General features: G+C 37.3%; 1 pseudogene; it reads left to right on the forward strand.

Annotated features, from left to right (window-relative positions):
* The first annotated feature begins 7443 nt into the window (after window positions 1–7443).
* On the forward strand, window positions 7444–8088 carry LOC138175702 (large ribosomal subunit protein eL14-like; annotated as a pseudogene).
* Window positions 8089–17676: the final 9588 nt, after the last annotated feature.

Genomic DNA, 17676 nt, shown 5'->3' on the forward strand with positions numbered 1-17676 from the left:
ATCAAACTGAATATTCTTTATACATCTGTGATAGTAATGGAATATAAAGATTCCCCTGTATTGGCTTGGTTTTCAAATTGATTGTGTTAAAACCCAGAGCTTGTTAATCCCACCTGTGTGATGGACTTGTTGATGTGAAAAGAAAGTCCTGAACTGGGAGGAGCTGGTGAAGTAGATTTGGAGAGACAAGAGAGAGAGAGAGAGGCAGAAGAATTTTTGGAAGCAGCAATTTTGTGGAGGCAGAGAGAGACTGAGAGGATTGCTGAGGGCCACTTTGAATTGCCCTGGACTTTTGAGACCTGCCCCCGGAGCTGCCAAGGACTGAGGAGACATGGCTATTTTGCTGGTACTTTGTCTGTCTGTTTTGATGTTGTTTTGCCAGATTTGTCCACTGGTGAAAGACAGTCCTGTTATTGAAGAAGTCCTGGAACCTGGCTGTTGGCTAAGAGCTCCTGAGACTGTCCTGCAGACAGAGAGTGAATGCTGTCCACTGGTGAAGGACAGTGCTGTTGTTGCAGGGGTCTGGGAACCTTTCTGTTGGTTCAGAGCTACTGAGACTGTCCTGCAGACAGAGAGTGAATGCTGTCCCCTGGTGAAGGACAGTGCTGTTGTTGCAGGGGTCTGGGAACCTTTCTGTTGGTTCAGAAGCCCTGAAGAAGGATTTTCTTGTTGTATGTTTACAGAAATCCTGGGAGAGAGTTTTGCTAATGTTTTCAGGGGTTCTAGGACTGTTCTGCAGACAGAGGATGAATTAATGAAGAGACTGGCAATGTATCTTGTGGCCTTGCTAAGCCTTGTCTCCCCAGGAACAAAGATTGCTGAGAACTTGCCTTGTGTCAAGATGAAGAAAAGACCTTCATTTGGGTATTAAGTGCTATGCTTAAACTTGATGTAACTCTGGGGTAGATTCAATTGTGATCCAGGGGTGGCAAACTTTTGACCTTTTTGTGCTCTGTGATTGAACAAATGAATGTACTTTACTTATGATTGGAAACTAATCTCCATTTGAAAAGAGGGGCTTTGTGATGGACTAAATGAAGGTACAGCCTAGGGTTGGAGTAGTATTTAGAACAGGAACTTTGTAATTTATTGAATGAATGTAAGGTCCTGGGGTGGGGTAGTACTTGGAGATTATTTAATCACACTTAGTAAATGCTGTATTTTGAATGATGTCATGTTTTGACCTTCTCTGTTCTTAAATTGTCACTGAATAAAATAGAGAGCACCTATGCTGGTATTTTGAACCTTGGGAAGTTGCCTTTCCTTGGCATTACATTACAACATTTTAAACTCTGTGTGTCCAAAACTGAATTCAGTATCTTTCCCTCAAAGTTACCCCTGGTTCCTAATTTTGCTCTTACTATTAAGGAAACCCAAAATATGACTAGTTAAACTTACTTAAATGTAAAGTCAATTTTATTGTCTTTTCATTTTCCAGAGGACTCTTGCGGTGAACAGCTTCAAGGTTCTGATTACATAGTATAGTGAACTTCCTACTTATGCAGAAGTAAATTAAAGCAAAACATTGACAGAAGCCAAAGAACAGCATTCACGAGGTTATACATAGCAACTTATCACTAAAGTGGCCACATAGTTTTCACCAAAGTGGCCACATAGTTTTAATCAAAAGATATCATTTAGTAAGTCCTTAGCTCAATCAATCATCCTTAAGATATAAGCCTCCTTGAGGGACACAAAGGACAAAGGTCAAAGTTCTCCACCTCTAGGTCACAGTAAATCATGATCTTCTCAGTCAACATTAAGTACCCAAGAAGAGGTCTTTTCATCTTGACTCTAAGCTGGCTCTCAGATTCCATTGTTCTTCCTCCATGGGTCCAGTTCCTGCCTGAATCTATACAACTTCACCTGGATTAAAAGGCAGGCAGCTCTCAGCTTCTTGTCCAACTCCTCATTCAGTTCCTTGTCCAGTTCCCATTCCACACTAAAGTTCAGTGTCCAGTCCATCTCAAGTCCTTCACAGTTTCTGTTTCTGGGAAGACAAAGCTTGACAGGGCCAAAACAACATTCATGTACATTACCGGCGCCATCATCAATTCAGTATCTGCCTGTGAAATCAACAGAGACCCACAAACAAGGTATGAGCAGTAAACACAAATCATTGGCATAGAAATAAACACAGATCCACAAACAAGGTCTGAAAGGTCAACACAAATCATCAGTAAAGTCCCAGGATGTCCAAAATCCTCCTCCAGGACTTCTGTAAACAAACAACCAGAAAATCCTCTTTCAGGGCTTCCAGTAAGGTCCCAGGGCTTCTGTACAAAATAGCACAAGCAAACATCAACACAGACAAAACAGATAAACATAGAGTGCTGGGATACCACAAGTTTTCTCCTTCTCAACTCTGCCAGCACAAGAGTTCTCATCACAGTTCTTCTCAGTTCTGCCACCACAAGTTCTTTTCTCAGTTCTACTCTCTCCAAGCTTGGGTTTCTCATTATATATGGTCATTAGCTCCTCCCCTTCCTTTTGCTGCAACAGGAGTTCACAAGTTCTAGGGTTCACAAGTTGTGGGGTTCACAAGTTCTGTTTCTCAACAAAGACTTGATATAATCATGGGCAAGACTCAAAAGAAACTTGAACTGAAACAAGGTGTCAATTACTTGCCATTACATTAAATAACTGAATAGCTTGCCATTGCATTAATAAATATTTACATTTAATTATTTTGCTGCATAAAGTATCAACCATTTCTATTATTCTCCCTAAGCCCTCATTAGAAATTCTTTGGTCAATTCATTCTAATTTACTTTTCTTCTTTTGCACTTGTGGTCAAAGTAATTATCCCTTTCTTCTGATTCTGCTTTTCTTAAACAAACAAACAAAACAAAACAAGGTGGCAGTTAAGGTGGTGCAGTGAATAGAAAACTGGCCCTAGGGTCAGGAGGATCTGAGTTCAAATCTACCCTCAGGCAACTGACACTTACTAACTGTATGAGCTAGGGCAAGTTAGTTAACCCCAATTGCCTTACACCTGTAATGGCAAGCAAAGTAGTACTTTGCTCATTGTTTCAGCTATTCAAGTGCCTTGAGCCTTGCTTTTGATGTAACAAATCTTTGTTAGAAACAGTAAACATTGTGCTTCCCTTAATAGGCCTGCTGGAGCCCATGGTGGGAGGAATTTGCCAAGAGTGGAACAGGAAGGGTGGAACAGGAGCAGAGTAAAGCTCAAGCAGGGCTGGGATGAAGCAGATGTCAGAGGGAGAATGCTTGTGATCTTGGCACTCTGTAGCACTCTGTCTGTTTGGGTCTGTCAGACAAAAGCATCCTGTCTGCTGTTTTAGATGGAAGTTCTGAAAGAGGCCTTTAACTGCTGTTACAGAAGTCCTGGGACTTTACTGTTAATTTGTGTTTGATTTCTCAGACTGAAGTCTTATCTGTTGATTTGTGTTACTTTGTCAGACAGAAAGTGAATTGAGATGATAGTGCCAGCAATGTGTGTAAATGTTGTTGTAGCTCTGTTAAACTTAATATGTGTAAATATTGTAGCTCTGTTAAGCTTTCTTCCTAGAAACAGAAACTATGAAGGATTTGGAGTGGAATAGTAAACTGAGGTATGAAACAGGACTGGAGAGCTGCCTACCTGTGTGTGAATCCAGGCAATATCTGGGAGCAGCCATCCCATGGACAAGGAACCCTGGGGTTTGGAAGTCAGCCTAGAGTTAAGATGAAAGAAGACTTTACTTGGATATTCTGTATTGACTGATGAAATTGTACCTAGGAATGGGTGGTGTTTGATTTTTCTGCTATCCCTTAAAGGTGATTGGCTTAAGGATGATTAACCCTTAAGGATTATTGGAAGCCAGCCTCAAGTCAAGATGAAAGAGGACTTAATTTGGATACTCTGCATTGATTGAGGAGATTGTGACTTACTTAATGATAGGTTTTGTTTAAGACTATGTGACCAAAATTTTTTTTTAAATAAAAATACATTTAAAAAAAAAGGGCAGCTTGGTGGCACAGTGAATGGAGTAGTGGCACTGGAGTCAGAAGGACCTGAGTTCAAATCTGGCCTCAGACACTTAGCACCCTTACTAGCCATGTGACTTTGGGCAAGTCACTTAACCCTCATTACCCTCCAAAAAACAACAACAACAAAAAGACTATGTGACCACTTTAGCAATAAGTTGTTATGTTATATTGTTGTGAGTGTTGTGTTTTAGTTTCTTGAATGTTTTTTTTTTTAGTTTATTACTGAATGAATAGAGATTTTACTATACTATTGGATTAGATCCTTAAAGTTATTCATAGCAGCATTCCTCAGGAAAGCTGCTTATGATTGGCTTTGCAATCTCCCCCTCCAAAAAACTGCACAAAAGCCCATTGTTTATAAAAATATTCCATATATTTTGTATCCACTTTATATGTGCTCATATATATAGCCAATCTTCAATTTTTGTGGGGGTAGTATTGCTAGAAAATGGCATGTCAAAAACAAAGTGGTGATACATTGAACCTATGAGGAATAAGGGATTAGGTTCCCCCAACAACCTAAAATTGTAATCTCTTGCTGGAGATTGCTGAACATACACTTCTCTGCATACAATTCTTTGTAACAAAAATATTGATTCTGATAATTTACACTTTTCCTAACATAGCAACCATGAAATAATCCATCGAATACAGTAAACAAAATAAAATTAATATGCAAAACATTTTTCTCACTAATAATCTCATAGAGTTCTGAGAACTTTTGTGCTAACATCTCAATAAAAGCCCTCATTTTAGACAATATTCACTTTTCAAAACATATGAAATCTTTAGTACCATGAATGTTACACAGCAAATAAAATTCTTAAAACTGAAAACATTTTTAACCTGAATTTTGTCTTCTACTCTATCATATTTCAGTATGACAGAGTTGTACTGCATACTATAATGCTATAAGCCTCTCTCCTTTGGTCACCCTCAGAAAACCAAGAAAGAGATTTCTGGGACTTGGTTGCTGATGTCAGAAGATGTATCTTGTACAATATGCTGTCACTCAGGGACAAGGGACTTGCATGGCTCATTAGGGACATTTGCAAAATTTGAGTTTTAAAAACAAATGATGAATTCGTGGAACAAATAAGTGAGTTGCTTTATATAACAGTAATGTGAACAAGGCCAGTGAAGCCCCAGATACCAACCTCTCTACAGTCTCATTCACATTGCATCTCTCATTTTTTCTCTGCTACACATAGCCAATGCCTGCTTGCAAATAGAAAAGCAAAAATGAAGTTACTAATAAAATAATATTTTGTTTGAAGTCACACAAAAATTGACCATGTTGGGTTGGCTATGTGATTCAGTGAATAGAGCACTGGTCCTGGAGTCAGTTGAACCTGAATTCAAATCCAGCCTCAGACACTGAAAATGTACTAGCCATGTTACCTTGGTTAAGTCACTTAATCCCAATTGCCTTGCCTTCCCCCCTCCAAAAACAGACAAAGTTAACTATGTAAATGTTGAGGATTAACAATAATTTTAATACAGTATTACATTACACGAATGTTCCTCAGATTGTTTAACCAATCCCTTATGGCTAGACAATTAGGTCATTTTCACATTTCAGAATTGTTGTTCTTATAGTAGTTGTTTTTCTAATTACATATAAGGCTATTATCAACATCTTTGAACAGACAGGTTTTTATTGTTTTGATAACTTTAGGGTATTTTAACAATATAATTATTCTGCCAATGAATATATCTATTTGAATCTTTTTCTGAATGCTGCCAGACAGTTCCCCCCAAAATGATTAAACATTTTAAAATTCTACTGTGGCTGAATAAATACACTTATTTTTCTGTAGTCCTACTAGCATTGAATTAAGTTACTTTTATTTATTTTTGTCAGTTTGACAGGAGTGAAATGGAACCTCAAAGTTATTTTAATTCACATGTCTGATTACCAGAGAGCTTGAAGACTTTTTCAAACGATAATTAACAATTTGTTTTTCCTCTTGGAAATTGTCTGTTTATGTCCTTGTCCATTAATTCATCCTGGACTGAGAGCTACCACTGTGACTGCTGAACTCTTCCTCCTTTTTTAGATGTTAAGGTTTTTCTGTCACATTTAACAAAAATGTTTTCCCCCTCAATCTGTTGTTATTCTTTCCATTTTTGGTATTGCATAGATTTTTCTTTTCTTTATCTTTTAAAATTTTGTACAGCCCAGTTGACTTTATTTCTATGTCCCTTGCAGGGAAGGGATGCCTAACTACATATCTCCTATCTGTGTTGACAATCTATATCACATTACACCCAAAGGAGAGACTCCAATTAGCTCCATAACTTAGACGCTAGGGTGTTATATTAGTTTCCAAATCTGTAGGCTGTGGGTTACTCAACCCATCTCCCACATCCTTTCTGGGCTCTCAGCTATGATTCAGACCCCTCTTTGCATCCAGATGGTTGTTGATCTAAACTATCAAGCCTATTAATCCTGCTAAGCTCTGGGGAAAACAAAATCCTGTCAAATCAATATTGAAATTCTTCACTTAATCCTCACTCGGAATATCTCAATCAATACCACCTCTTTCCTACCCAGAACAGCCTTAAACCTTTAAAAATCTATTGATATGTATGATAGTAATAACATTAATTTAAAACTTCTTATCTGATGTGTTTCTAATGCTGAGACTGGAAAAAGCCACTTCCTATAAAAAGAACCAAAAATTAGCAGAAACAGCCTTAAAACATTAGTTGTTTCTAAATAGTGGTTTATCTCATTCACCTTAACTCTCAATCAAATGTGGCTGCTTTTGATTTATTGTTGATGTCTGCCATATTTGCTTGATCTGTCACCAAAGTAAGGACAAAAAAACTTCTCTCTGTACCTAGAATAGAATAGCATAAGATTACCGTGTCAATCATAGGGGTCAAGAGGGCTGTCAAGACATAACCAGGTAATGTTTGCTCATCTCTCATGTAGTCAATCAGTCAACAAGCATTTATTAAGCACTTACTTTGTGCAAGATAGGCAGTTAGGTAGCACAGTGGATAGAAGGCTGGGCCTGGAGTCAGGAAGACTCATCTTCCTGAGTTCGAATCTGACCTAAGATACTTCCTAGCTGTGTGACTCTGGGTAAGTCACTTAACCCTCTTTGTCTCAATTCATCACCTGTAAAATGAGCTGGAGAAGGAAATGACAAGCCACTCCAGTATCTTAGCCATGACAATCCCAAATGGGATCATGAAGAACTGGAAATGACTGAAATGACTGAACAACAACAATCCTTTGATGGGAAAACATTAGCAGTTAAAGCCTATATTCCTTGGAATTGCTCCCTTGGCCTTTGTATAAAGTGCAATAATAATGCTGATAGCTTACATTCATACCAATACAATAATTGTGAAGCTATAAATTGATCCAAAAATTCTCAAAAGCAAGCTGGAATTGCTTTGAAAGTAATTAAAACCTTCTCGTTTGGCACCGTCAACATGGTATTAAAGCACTAGGTGGAAATTGGCTGGGTGGCCTACATTTCCTTTGGGTCACATGCCTTCAACCTAGTAGGTATTGTGGAGGTTATTGATCAGAACAGGTCTTTGGTTGATGGCCCACACAGTGGTGTGAGGAGGCAGACCATGCCATTTAAATGTAAGCAACTTATAGACTTCATGCTCAAATTCTGACACAGTGTTCCTCACAAGTACATCCTGGTTGCTTGGGAGAGAGAAAAGATTAGCACAAAATGGAAAGCCACAAGATGGGCCAAGAAGACTGAAGCCAGAGAAGGGAAAGCTGAAATGACAGATTTTGACCATCACAAAGCCAGGAAGGCCAAGAAAGTGAGAAACAGAATTGTCAAGCGCTAAGTGAAGAAGCTTCAGAAGGCATCTACCCAGAAGGGGTCTCCCACTAAGGGAGCTGCCCAGAAGGCACTTGCTGAAAGGTCTCTACCAAGATTCCCTCGAAGAAATGCTGAGGTCCAGAAGGCAATACCCAGCCAGAAGGATCAGAAAGCCTCTGGCCAGAAGGCCTCAGCCAAGAAGGGACCCACTTAGAAGGAACCTACCCAGAAGGGACCCACCCAGAAAGCAGCTGCTCCAAAAGGCCAAAAAATAAGAGACTGCCAGAAATAAAGGTTTTGCTACACAGACAGAGACACACACACAGACACAGACACACACACACACACACCACTCACACACACAGAATAATTAAACACAGCTAAGTTACACATTGGATAGAGTCAGGTACCTGGAGTCAGGAAGATCTCAGTTCAGATCCAGTCTCAGATACCTACTAGCTATGGTACCCTGGAAAAGTCACTTGACATTTCTTTTTCTCAGTTTCCTTATCTGTGAAAAATGTAGTAATAAGAGTATCAACCTCCCAGGGTTGTTTTAAGCATAAAATGAAATAATATTAGTAAAGCACTTTGAAAACCTTCAAAGTGCTGTATGAGTACTAACTGCTATTATTAGCTAATATCAAATGACTAAATCATTTGATCTAAAAAATCTCACTACTGGCTTATACCAGAAGACAGTCAACATAGAAAAAATGCCATATGTTCCCAAATATTTATAGCAGTAAGGTTTGGGTGTTTTTTTGTAGGCCCAAAGAACTAGAAACAAAATAGATGTTTATCAATTATGGAATGTCTAAAGAAACTATGATGCATGAATGCAATGAATCATGAATATGAAGAATTAAAAGATTCATTGGAAGACTTACATGAAATGATGTACAATGTACAATGAAATATGATGAGAGAATCTGTCCCTCCCAACCCACATTTGCTTGTTTGGAGAACAATCCTAGAGATCTGAATATGTACTCTGAGGCTTCTTGAAGTATTTGGTGGGGATCCTTGCTAAATTACTTTGAAACTAAAGGCTTTTAGTTTGTGTATACATAACTCTCACTGCCACTCTGACAGTATGATGCATTCAAAGAGATATGACTAGTATTCAGTGATGCCAATTCAAGAAATTTTAAAGGGAGAGATAACTTCTCACAGTCTTCTTTTCCTTTCTCCTGAATGTTTGGTTTGTGATTCTGACAGCTCTTACTTGGACTTCCAGTACTGGAAAAACATTTTCAGGACCCCCAAATCACCACAACATGGGGTAAAATAAAGAGAAATATAAAACATTTAAATAACATATGTGCAGGGCACTATGGTAATCAGTGAGAAAGCATACAGAAACAAATAAAGGGGCAAAAGACAGCACATTACAATGGGTACTTGGAAGAGCTGAGGAAGAACAATAGGGAAGGATATCAGGATGGGGCCATGGTGGGAAGATCACAGGAAGTGATGCTGCCTACTAATTCCTGGCTAGACTCTCTGAAAAGCTGACTTTGGGGGTTTTTGGGGTAGGAAGAGAAAGGAGTTTAGTTCTAGTTTCCAGTGTGGTCAGAGAATAAGGTCATGCAGGGGACATTTAAATCCTTGTGTTGCTAAGCCTAGCAGAGTGCCTGACACATAGTAGGCTTTTAAGAAATTCTTGTTAATTGATTACCATACTATCATGAGACAAACTTGGCTCCTAACTTTTACTCAACTCTTATAAATGTGAATATTGATCAAGTTTAAAGAAACCAGCAGTGTATTTCTGCTTAAACAGTATTTGGCACACCTTCCTTAGGAGTAGAGATGAAAACATCTGGGACAGGTGAAAGTTCAAAGTCCAAAGGAAGTTTCTTGTCAAAAGGGATAGTTTCATTCCTTCCACTTGTACTTTGGGACCTAGCAAAGCACCCGGTTAAACCAAACCAAACCTAACCAAAGAATAGATGGTTGATATCTTTTGATTGATTCTTTCTGCCAGTACATACCACCAGTTCTCTTCTGTTCTGTGACCATAGGATATGAATATATTTCTTTTCCTTTTTGCTGACTTCTCCATTAATTTCTTCTGTTAGACTAGCCCAAATGTTGAGAATGGAATGCTAACAGGAAGCAGAAGTCTTCACTAGTAAAGTGAGGAGTTGATAGATCTCAGGAAGGAACAGAAATTTAGAAAGGAATAGACCCAGAAGTTGCATAAAGCAGAGACAAGAAAAAGATAGGAAGAAAATAACAGGAATGGAAAAATCACAAAGAGAAGAACTAATCAGTCAATAGGCATTTTAAAAGAATCTGTGTGCCAGGTATTATGCTAGCACAGGGAATACTAGTACAAAAATAAATCCAAAGAGTTCCACTCAGGAAACCTTTAAGGGTTAAGGTGATGATATAGACAAAGGGGCTTCCAATCCCTCATCTGCTAAATCTAGCTGTCTGATATTTATGTATATATCTATCTAGGAAAAAGTACCAGAACAGACAAATGGAAAGAAAATTGCATCCTGGGTGGTAGAATATATGTTGGAGAAAGGGACAATAAGTGTATTCATGAGTATTCCTCAATATCAAGATAGATGTAACATTTCTAACCATTTAGAAAAACTGAAAAACAAACTGGTAATGCAGCAGGCTTGTCTGTTTGTTTCCTTCCATCATATGCAATCTGTATCTGTGGCTATGTATTGGTTACCTAGGAAACTGCCGCAGAATGAAAGTGGATTGGCTGGATGTGGGGCTTGATTGGCAGACTCTTTAGTGGTATGAGTTCATGGGTGAATGTGATGTGCAAACAAGTAAACACTGAACAACCAAACTGATTCTGTGTTGTAATGGAAGAGAGGACCTAAATTGATATTAAGATGGCCAATACAAAGTTTTCAACAGAAAGCAAAGTATGCATTATACTAGCTAGAAAATAGCCAGAAAAAGGATTTTATTCCTACAAGGAGAGAGTCCAAAAATGCACTTAAAATAGGCTGTCCATTCTAAATCAGATATATTTGGCACCATTATCAGTCTTTTATATACGGCTTTTAGGCATGGGTACACCTCCTTTCCCACAATCAGTCATAATGATGAACAAAAAACCATAACATTTTAGAATTGGAATAAGCCTACATATCATCAATTTGTGTCCATCAAATTGTTTCATAGACAAATCCAATAGGTTAATGAATTTAGACTAACCTGCCAACTGAATAATGTTGATTGTGGAGAAATTATTTTATCTCTATACCTCAAATAATTGTTCTAGTTACATACTTGATGCTCAATTAATGGTGGATTATTGACTGATTTGAAGTGGGGTCAAATAACCTTTCAGAGGCTTCATCTACAAGGCATTGATTAAGAGCTTATAATTTTTCAATCCACATGCTAAGTGCTGGGGACACCAATACAATCCAACAAGACAGCCCCTGCCCTCAAGGAAGTTACCTTCTAATGATGGAAAAGAACACATAAAGAGATAAAGATGGAGCCCTAAAGTTGCTTAGACAGCAGGAAAATTAGGGTCAAAGGTCCATAACATTTCCCCATCACTTAGTGAATAAGACACTATTCTGCGGTAAGGTCACACCCAGAGAACTCCTGAGAGATTGGACAATTCTAAAAAAAAATGTGCACATTCTGAGGAACTCAGATTTTTATAGAAGGGATAGTGATCAAGAGTGCGGGGAAACAGTTCAGGTATAATAGGAAGTTAGGTAACCCCATCTTTCCTTTCATCCCCATTCCCTACTCACTCATCCATCAGCATGTCATTGTTTATTATGTGACCACTATGTGCCTCATACAACTCCCAAGGACTTCTCTATTAAGTCCCATTGGAGAGAAAGACATTTCCTTCCTAAGCATCTTTATTTCAGAAATTACTAACTTCTTAGAATAGCCAGATATTTTATGTACGTCTCTCTTGCCAGGGAAGTCCCTCGATTCCAGTTTCAGAAGAGGTACTCATTGAGTTTGTTCTAAATTTAACTTCATTTAATTAAATCATGTTGCCCTTTGTTTCTGTGTTATAGAGCAGGAAAGAATTAATTTACATCCTACCACCTTTTTCTGATTGATAAATAGAAGATCAAGTCCTCTTTGATTTTCAATTTTCTTAGCTGACAATGCCACAAATGTATACATAGATAAATATTACTTAGGATTATGGCAAAATGGTACTTTATTGTTTATTACTCTTTCTAATGCTTTCATTCTCTGCTGTGCTGTTGTACTGAAAGATATAAAATAAGTCAGAAAGCATTACATGATGCTAAATAAACATTTTAATTTCAAAATTACTTTGTAATTTTCAGTTTATATGTTGTACATCTATTTATTAATGATTTTCGTCTTTATCATTTAATAATATTGATATATGGCAGAGGAAGTAGTTATTTCTTTTTTGTTTGATTTTATATGAATCTAAGTCTAATTGATTGTCAACATTTCTAGTCTTATTTTCTATCAGGTTTTCTAGAAAGAATAGATATTCTCTCATATAATATCTTAGATTTGCATAAGCAAGTAGCTTCATAGGAATTTTCCTATTTAGGTAGTCCATTAGCAACTAACTATGCTGAGGTAAAATAGCTTCCTCTTCTCCTTGTAAATGTTATGAGTTTTCAATGAGATTTATTAAGACTTAAAGAGTAATCCTGCAGTTAGTTTGTAAGTCACTATTTCATAATTTTCCATATATTTTAAATATAATGATTGATCCATTTTAAACATGAAATAATTGTGAAATTCTCTGTAATAAATTATCTCTTTTTTATTTAATTAATTTGCAGATACTTCATTTTGGTTACATAAAAATGATAATTAGGGATAGAATACCAGTTTCCAATTAGATGGTTTTTAAAATATACTACTGTCAATATTCACCTCCTGATACATATGCATTGGTCTTATTAACATGATCTTTGGTCCCCTCTCATGATCCATTTGCAATCCATATGCACACTGGTTTAAATAGCAGGCATTTTTCCATATAAAAGTTATGTGATGCTATCTGTATCAAAGTAATCTGTATATATGAGATAAGATTAAAAAGAAAACTAGATGAATCGATCAACTAAAATAATAAATATAATGGAGGCTGGTTTAATCAGAAAGATGAATTTTATGCAATCCACAGAACACACACATTTCATTTTCAATATTTCAGTACATTATGTTGAACACTTAAATGGTACACAGAGTGAATCTGTGGCATTAGCTTACACTGACATAATCTTTCAAAATATGAGTAATAAACATCTTTATTATACATAGAGGGAGCTGTTAGCAAAGGTTTAGTAAAGAATCCTAGGACTTACAGTGGGAATTTTCCATTGTTATCAAGTAATAATAATAATAAAAAAAACAACTTTGTTTCTAAGACATGAATTGGTCTATAAACTATCAATTGTATGATAAAAATAATATGAATAAGTATCACATTTTATTTGATAGAAAATTGTGGTGGAAATCACATCTCTCTCTCTCTCTCTTTCTCTGTCTCTCTCCCTCTCTCTCTGTCTCTGTCTCTCTCTCTCTCTCCCCCCTCTCTCTCTCCCTCTCTTCCTCTTTCTTTCATTCCATCCTTTCTTCCCTTTCTCTTACTCTGGCTCTCATTCTTACAAATGTGTGCATACACACATACAAACACACCATTTCCTAGAAATGAAGTTTTTATGATCCAAAACAAAAGTAATCATTTTACTGGAATGAAGCAGGGAAGGGAGGAAGAACATAGCATGGAATCTTTTGAATTATTCTTTGTTCAGAGAATCACTAGAACTTTGGGAAAGTATTATGAGACTCGAGAGTGAAATTAAAAGAGAACAAATATAATATGGATGTATTGACATATGCAAGTGTAAAAGCGAATCAAGCAGGAAAAAAGTGAAAGTATATCATAAAAATATGATTTCCTAGCCATGTTATTATTGTAGGAAGTTAGATTTTAATTTGTGGATAATGCAATCATTGTAGATAACTTCATGTATAGTTTATTATAGAAATGTGGAATGCCAGGTGAAATGGAAGGGGGTGACATGGAGATTCAAGGTAGCATTATTCATTCACAAACACACACACATGCACACACACACAAACATATTTGCGCACGTGTGTATTTCAATGATATAACAAAGGTTCATTTGGTCATGACAGGGATAGGAGACCCTGAGAAACTAGTAAAAACAACTGAACATATATTCTGAGGTTATTGTGGATTATCCCAATAGGGATAACTGTTTTTGCTAAGTTTATGTACTCTCAGTTAGTATTCAAATATGGTTTGTTATATAGTTGTCCAGGATCCTACAAGTAAAAAACTTAATAATCATTTCTGAAATTAGCCATTCTGTAAGAGTCATAAAAAATGGACTACTGAATTATGGGAAATATTCAAATTTCATGTATATTTTAATTGTTTACTAATTACTCACAAATATGTAAACTATGTGATGAAAGCAATAAATATCAAAATGATCAAATGCTAATCTTATTTAGCAAGAATATCATGAAAATTTAAAAAAGGCAATTATGAGATGACCCTGAATTCTACATGATTATGTCAATGTATCACAAGCTTTTTGAAGGGCTACAAAAGCTGGAAAGGTTTTTAATTCAGATTCTATGAAAGACAGTTTCTATCATATGAGCCATGAAAAGCTCATCTGAGGTCTGGTTATCATATGAGGATTTTATTTTGACACAGAAACTTAGGAAGACTATCTGCTATAGGAGAGAAATTGTAGTTGGCAATGAGAATAACCACAGGGATGAAATTACAGACATTGTAATATTGAAACAATGGATGCCTGACTTCAATTATGCCATAAAAATTATTCTCTGGCAGGGTACATGTTAGACAAGAAGAATTCTGAGGTCTCTAACTCAGGCCTTCTGTTATTCTTGCTGTTCATCTTTCATTCTCAAAGAGGGTCAGTGACATCAGCAGGTGATGTCTTGACTTGTGCATGAATTGGATTTAAATGAGGTAGAGTTGCAAAAAGTCATCAGCTCCACTTTCTCTTCCAGAGTCATCAAGAAGTTCAGTAGAATAACAAAAGTCAAGATGACTAGTGATGGGCCAGGATATAGTGGATGACCTTGGCATCTTCCATATCTGACAAAGTTCTAAGCTCACCACAGAATCTCCTTCAGTCACCTTCATGGCCATTGGAACAAATCCTTCTCATCCACCCATTCCACTGGGGCAAGTCTTCATACATTTGGGGCAGAAAACCCTCTATTTCACTGATAGGTCTGAGGCCTGCTGATAACCCTCAACCTCATTTAGTCTATCTTCCAACATGGTTTTACTGGGGTGTGGGCACTGTGCATGCTGCAGCTTCTTGGAGCCATAGGTGAGAGTTGGGTGAAAGGTGGAAACCAAAGGTAGGTGAACAGCCCTGAAAAGGGATGGGTAAGGCATCACACCAGAGGCACTAGTCCTCATAGAATACCCCATGATTTCCTTTTGTTATTCTAAGATTCTAAAGTAAGAAGTAGCTGTGGCAATACCTGTTAGAGGGGGTGAGTCATTCTGTCCTTCACTTTCCTCATCTTTGTAGTTTGGAAAATAAGATTTTTCTTGCCTATCTTAAAAGGTTCATGTGCTAATTGAATCAAGGAATTTATGCAAAATAGTTTCTAAACTTTAAAATTTTATACACATATCACTTAATATTATATTGTTCTATACAGAATGTGAGCTCCTAGAGATAATAGATCATTTTCACATTTGTCTTTTATTTCCAAGAGTCTAGAAAAATGCTTGGTATATGTATTATAAATGGGGATGGAGGAAGAGAGGGAGGAGAGAGAGACACAGAGAGAGAGAGAGAGAGAGAGAGAGAGAGAGAGAGAGAGAGAGAGACAGAGAGAGAGAGAGAGAGAGAGAGAGAGAGAGAGACAGAGACAGAGAGAGAGACAGAGACAAAGAGACAGAGAGAGAGACAGAGACAGAGAGAGAGACAGAGAGAGTGAGAGACAGAGAGACAGAGAGAGACAGAGACAGAGAGAGAGAGAGACAGAGAGAGAGAGAGAGACAGAGAGACAGAGACAGAGAGACAGAGAGACAGATAGAAACAGAGAGACAGAGAGAGAGAGAGAGTCCTCTTGAGCTCACTATTGGGATTGGATCTATGGTTTCAATAGGGAAATTGCATTTGAGAACACTCCATATACGTACATAATATATACATACATATACATACATTTGTGTGTATGTGTATATATACCTACACATATTATTGTATAAGTACACCAAATGTTACATGCTAAATCCTGAGGAAAGAAAAGTAATTATCAACTCAATAATAAAGACAAATTTGTGGAGGTCATTATTTGAATTGAGTTTCTAAGGATGGTAGGTAGATATTTGACAGTTAATAGGGGAGGTATATTCCAGGCATTCATAATGGAGTGATCAAAGGCATGGATGTAGAAAGGAATATGTGTGTACATGTATATACACATATAGATCTAAATTCAGACAGAAATATTTGTGGGAGATAGCTAATGGCTATAATTTGAATTGACCAGAGTTTAAGGAAAGTAGTATGAAATAAGACTAGAGTGGTATTGAAGCAGTTTATGGAGGTCTTTGTGTGCCAAAGAAATTGCAACTTTATCCACCTTGTGATAGTTACCTAGAAGTCTTTTTGGTTTTGTTGTTATGTAAGAAGAACATAAGAGGGCAGCTAGGTGGTGCAGTGGATAGAGCCCTGACCCTGGAGTTAGGGCCTGAGTTCAAATTTGGCCTCAGACACTTACACTTACTAGCTGTGTGACATTGGGTAAGTAACAACTCCAATTGCCCTGCTTTCCCCCCTCCAAAAAGACACACACAAAAAATAAAAAAACACAACATAGGAAAAATTCTGTCCACAGCATGAAGAGCAAAGACTGTAAGTAAACTGTTATAACAGTCCAGGTAGGTGATAATGAAGAATTAAGAAAAAAATATTACCAGAGGTGCCTACTTCACTCAATTAAATATGATTTATTTGTTAAAATGAAGAAATCTCTTGCCCCATCAAGAGCTACTCATGTTTCTCTCTGTGTGGAAAAACCTAATCTCCTAGCCTTAAATAAACATTAAAATTAATGATTATATAATTTAACAGAATTTTTCCAGATTCACCACTGAAGGTCCCCTTTTTAATGTTTCTCTATAAAATATCCATGAAGAAAGTCCTCTCAAGTACATTTTGGTCAAGATGGTGCAATATGAGGAAGTACAGCCTACCTCATTTATCAAACCTCCTCCACAAAGAGCTAGAAAATGCACGAGGTCAAGATATAATTAGAAAATCCAAGAAAAAACCATAGTAATTTTTTTTCTAGCTCAAGGCTTAGGAAGACAGCCAGAGAAGTCTATACTTATGGGGGAATGAGGTCTGCCCAGGTGTCTGCCCAGGACCACATTGTCCAACATGAAAAAGAGCAAATACTGGACACTAAGGCAAGAGATCTCTGCACAAGCAGAGTTCCTGGGAGATTCAGTCTGATAGCCCTGTCACTCACTAACCAGTTTTGAGTCACAAATCCAGGGCTGAGAAGATTGGCTCCAAAGGAGACATAGCTAGTTGGTCACAATTTCCATACTGAACAAGAAACAAATTCCAGGAGCAGTGACTGGTATGACTTTGATTCCACAGTCAGAGTAGGAATACTTATATCCTATACCCCATTTTGGAAGCCTGCAATGGAATAACCACAGTCAAAATCCCAGACAAAAGGGGAAACCTCTATTTCAGTCACCGAAATTTCGAGGCTTTCATCTAAAAAACAGTAGCTGAATCCAGCAGGAGTCTACTGAAACTCCCAAACAGATAAGCCAACAGGTATAAACCTGGGTCATGAACTTGCAGAGATGAAATCA

This window comes from Petaurus breviceps, unplaced genomic scaffold (assembly GCF_028583685.1).
Source record: "Petaurus breviceps papuanus isolate PSGF00001 unplaced genomic scaffold, PetGlider_PUasm1.0 79, whole genome shotgun sequence".
Classification (NCBI taxonomy): Eukaryota; Metazoa; Chordata; class Mammalia; order Diprotodontia; family Petauridae; genus Petaurus; species Petaurus breviceps.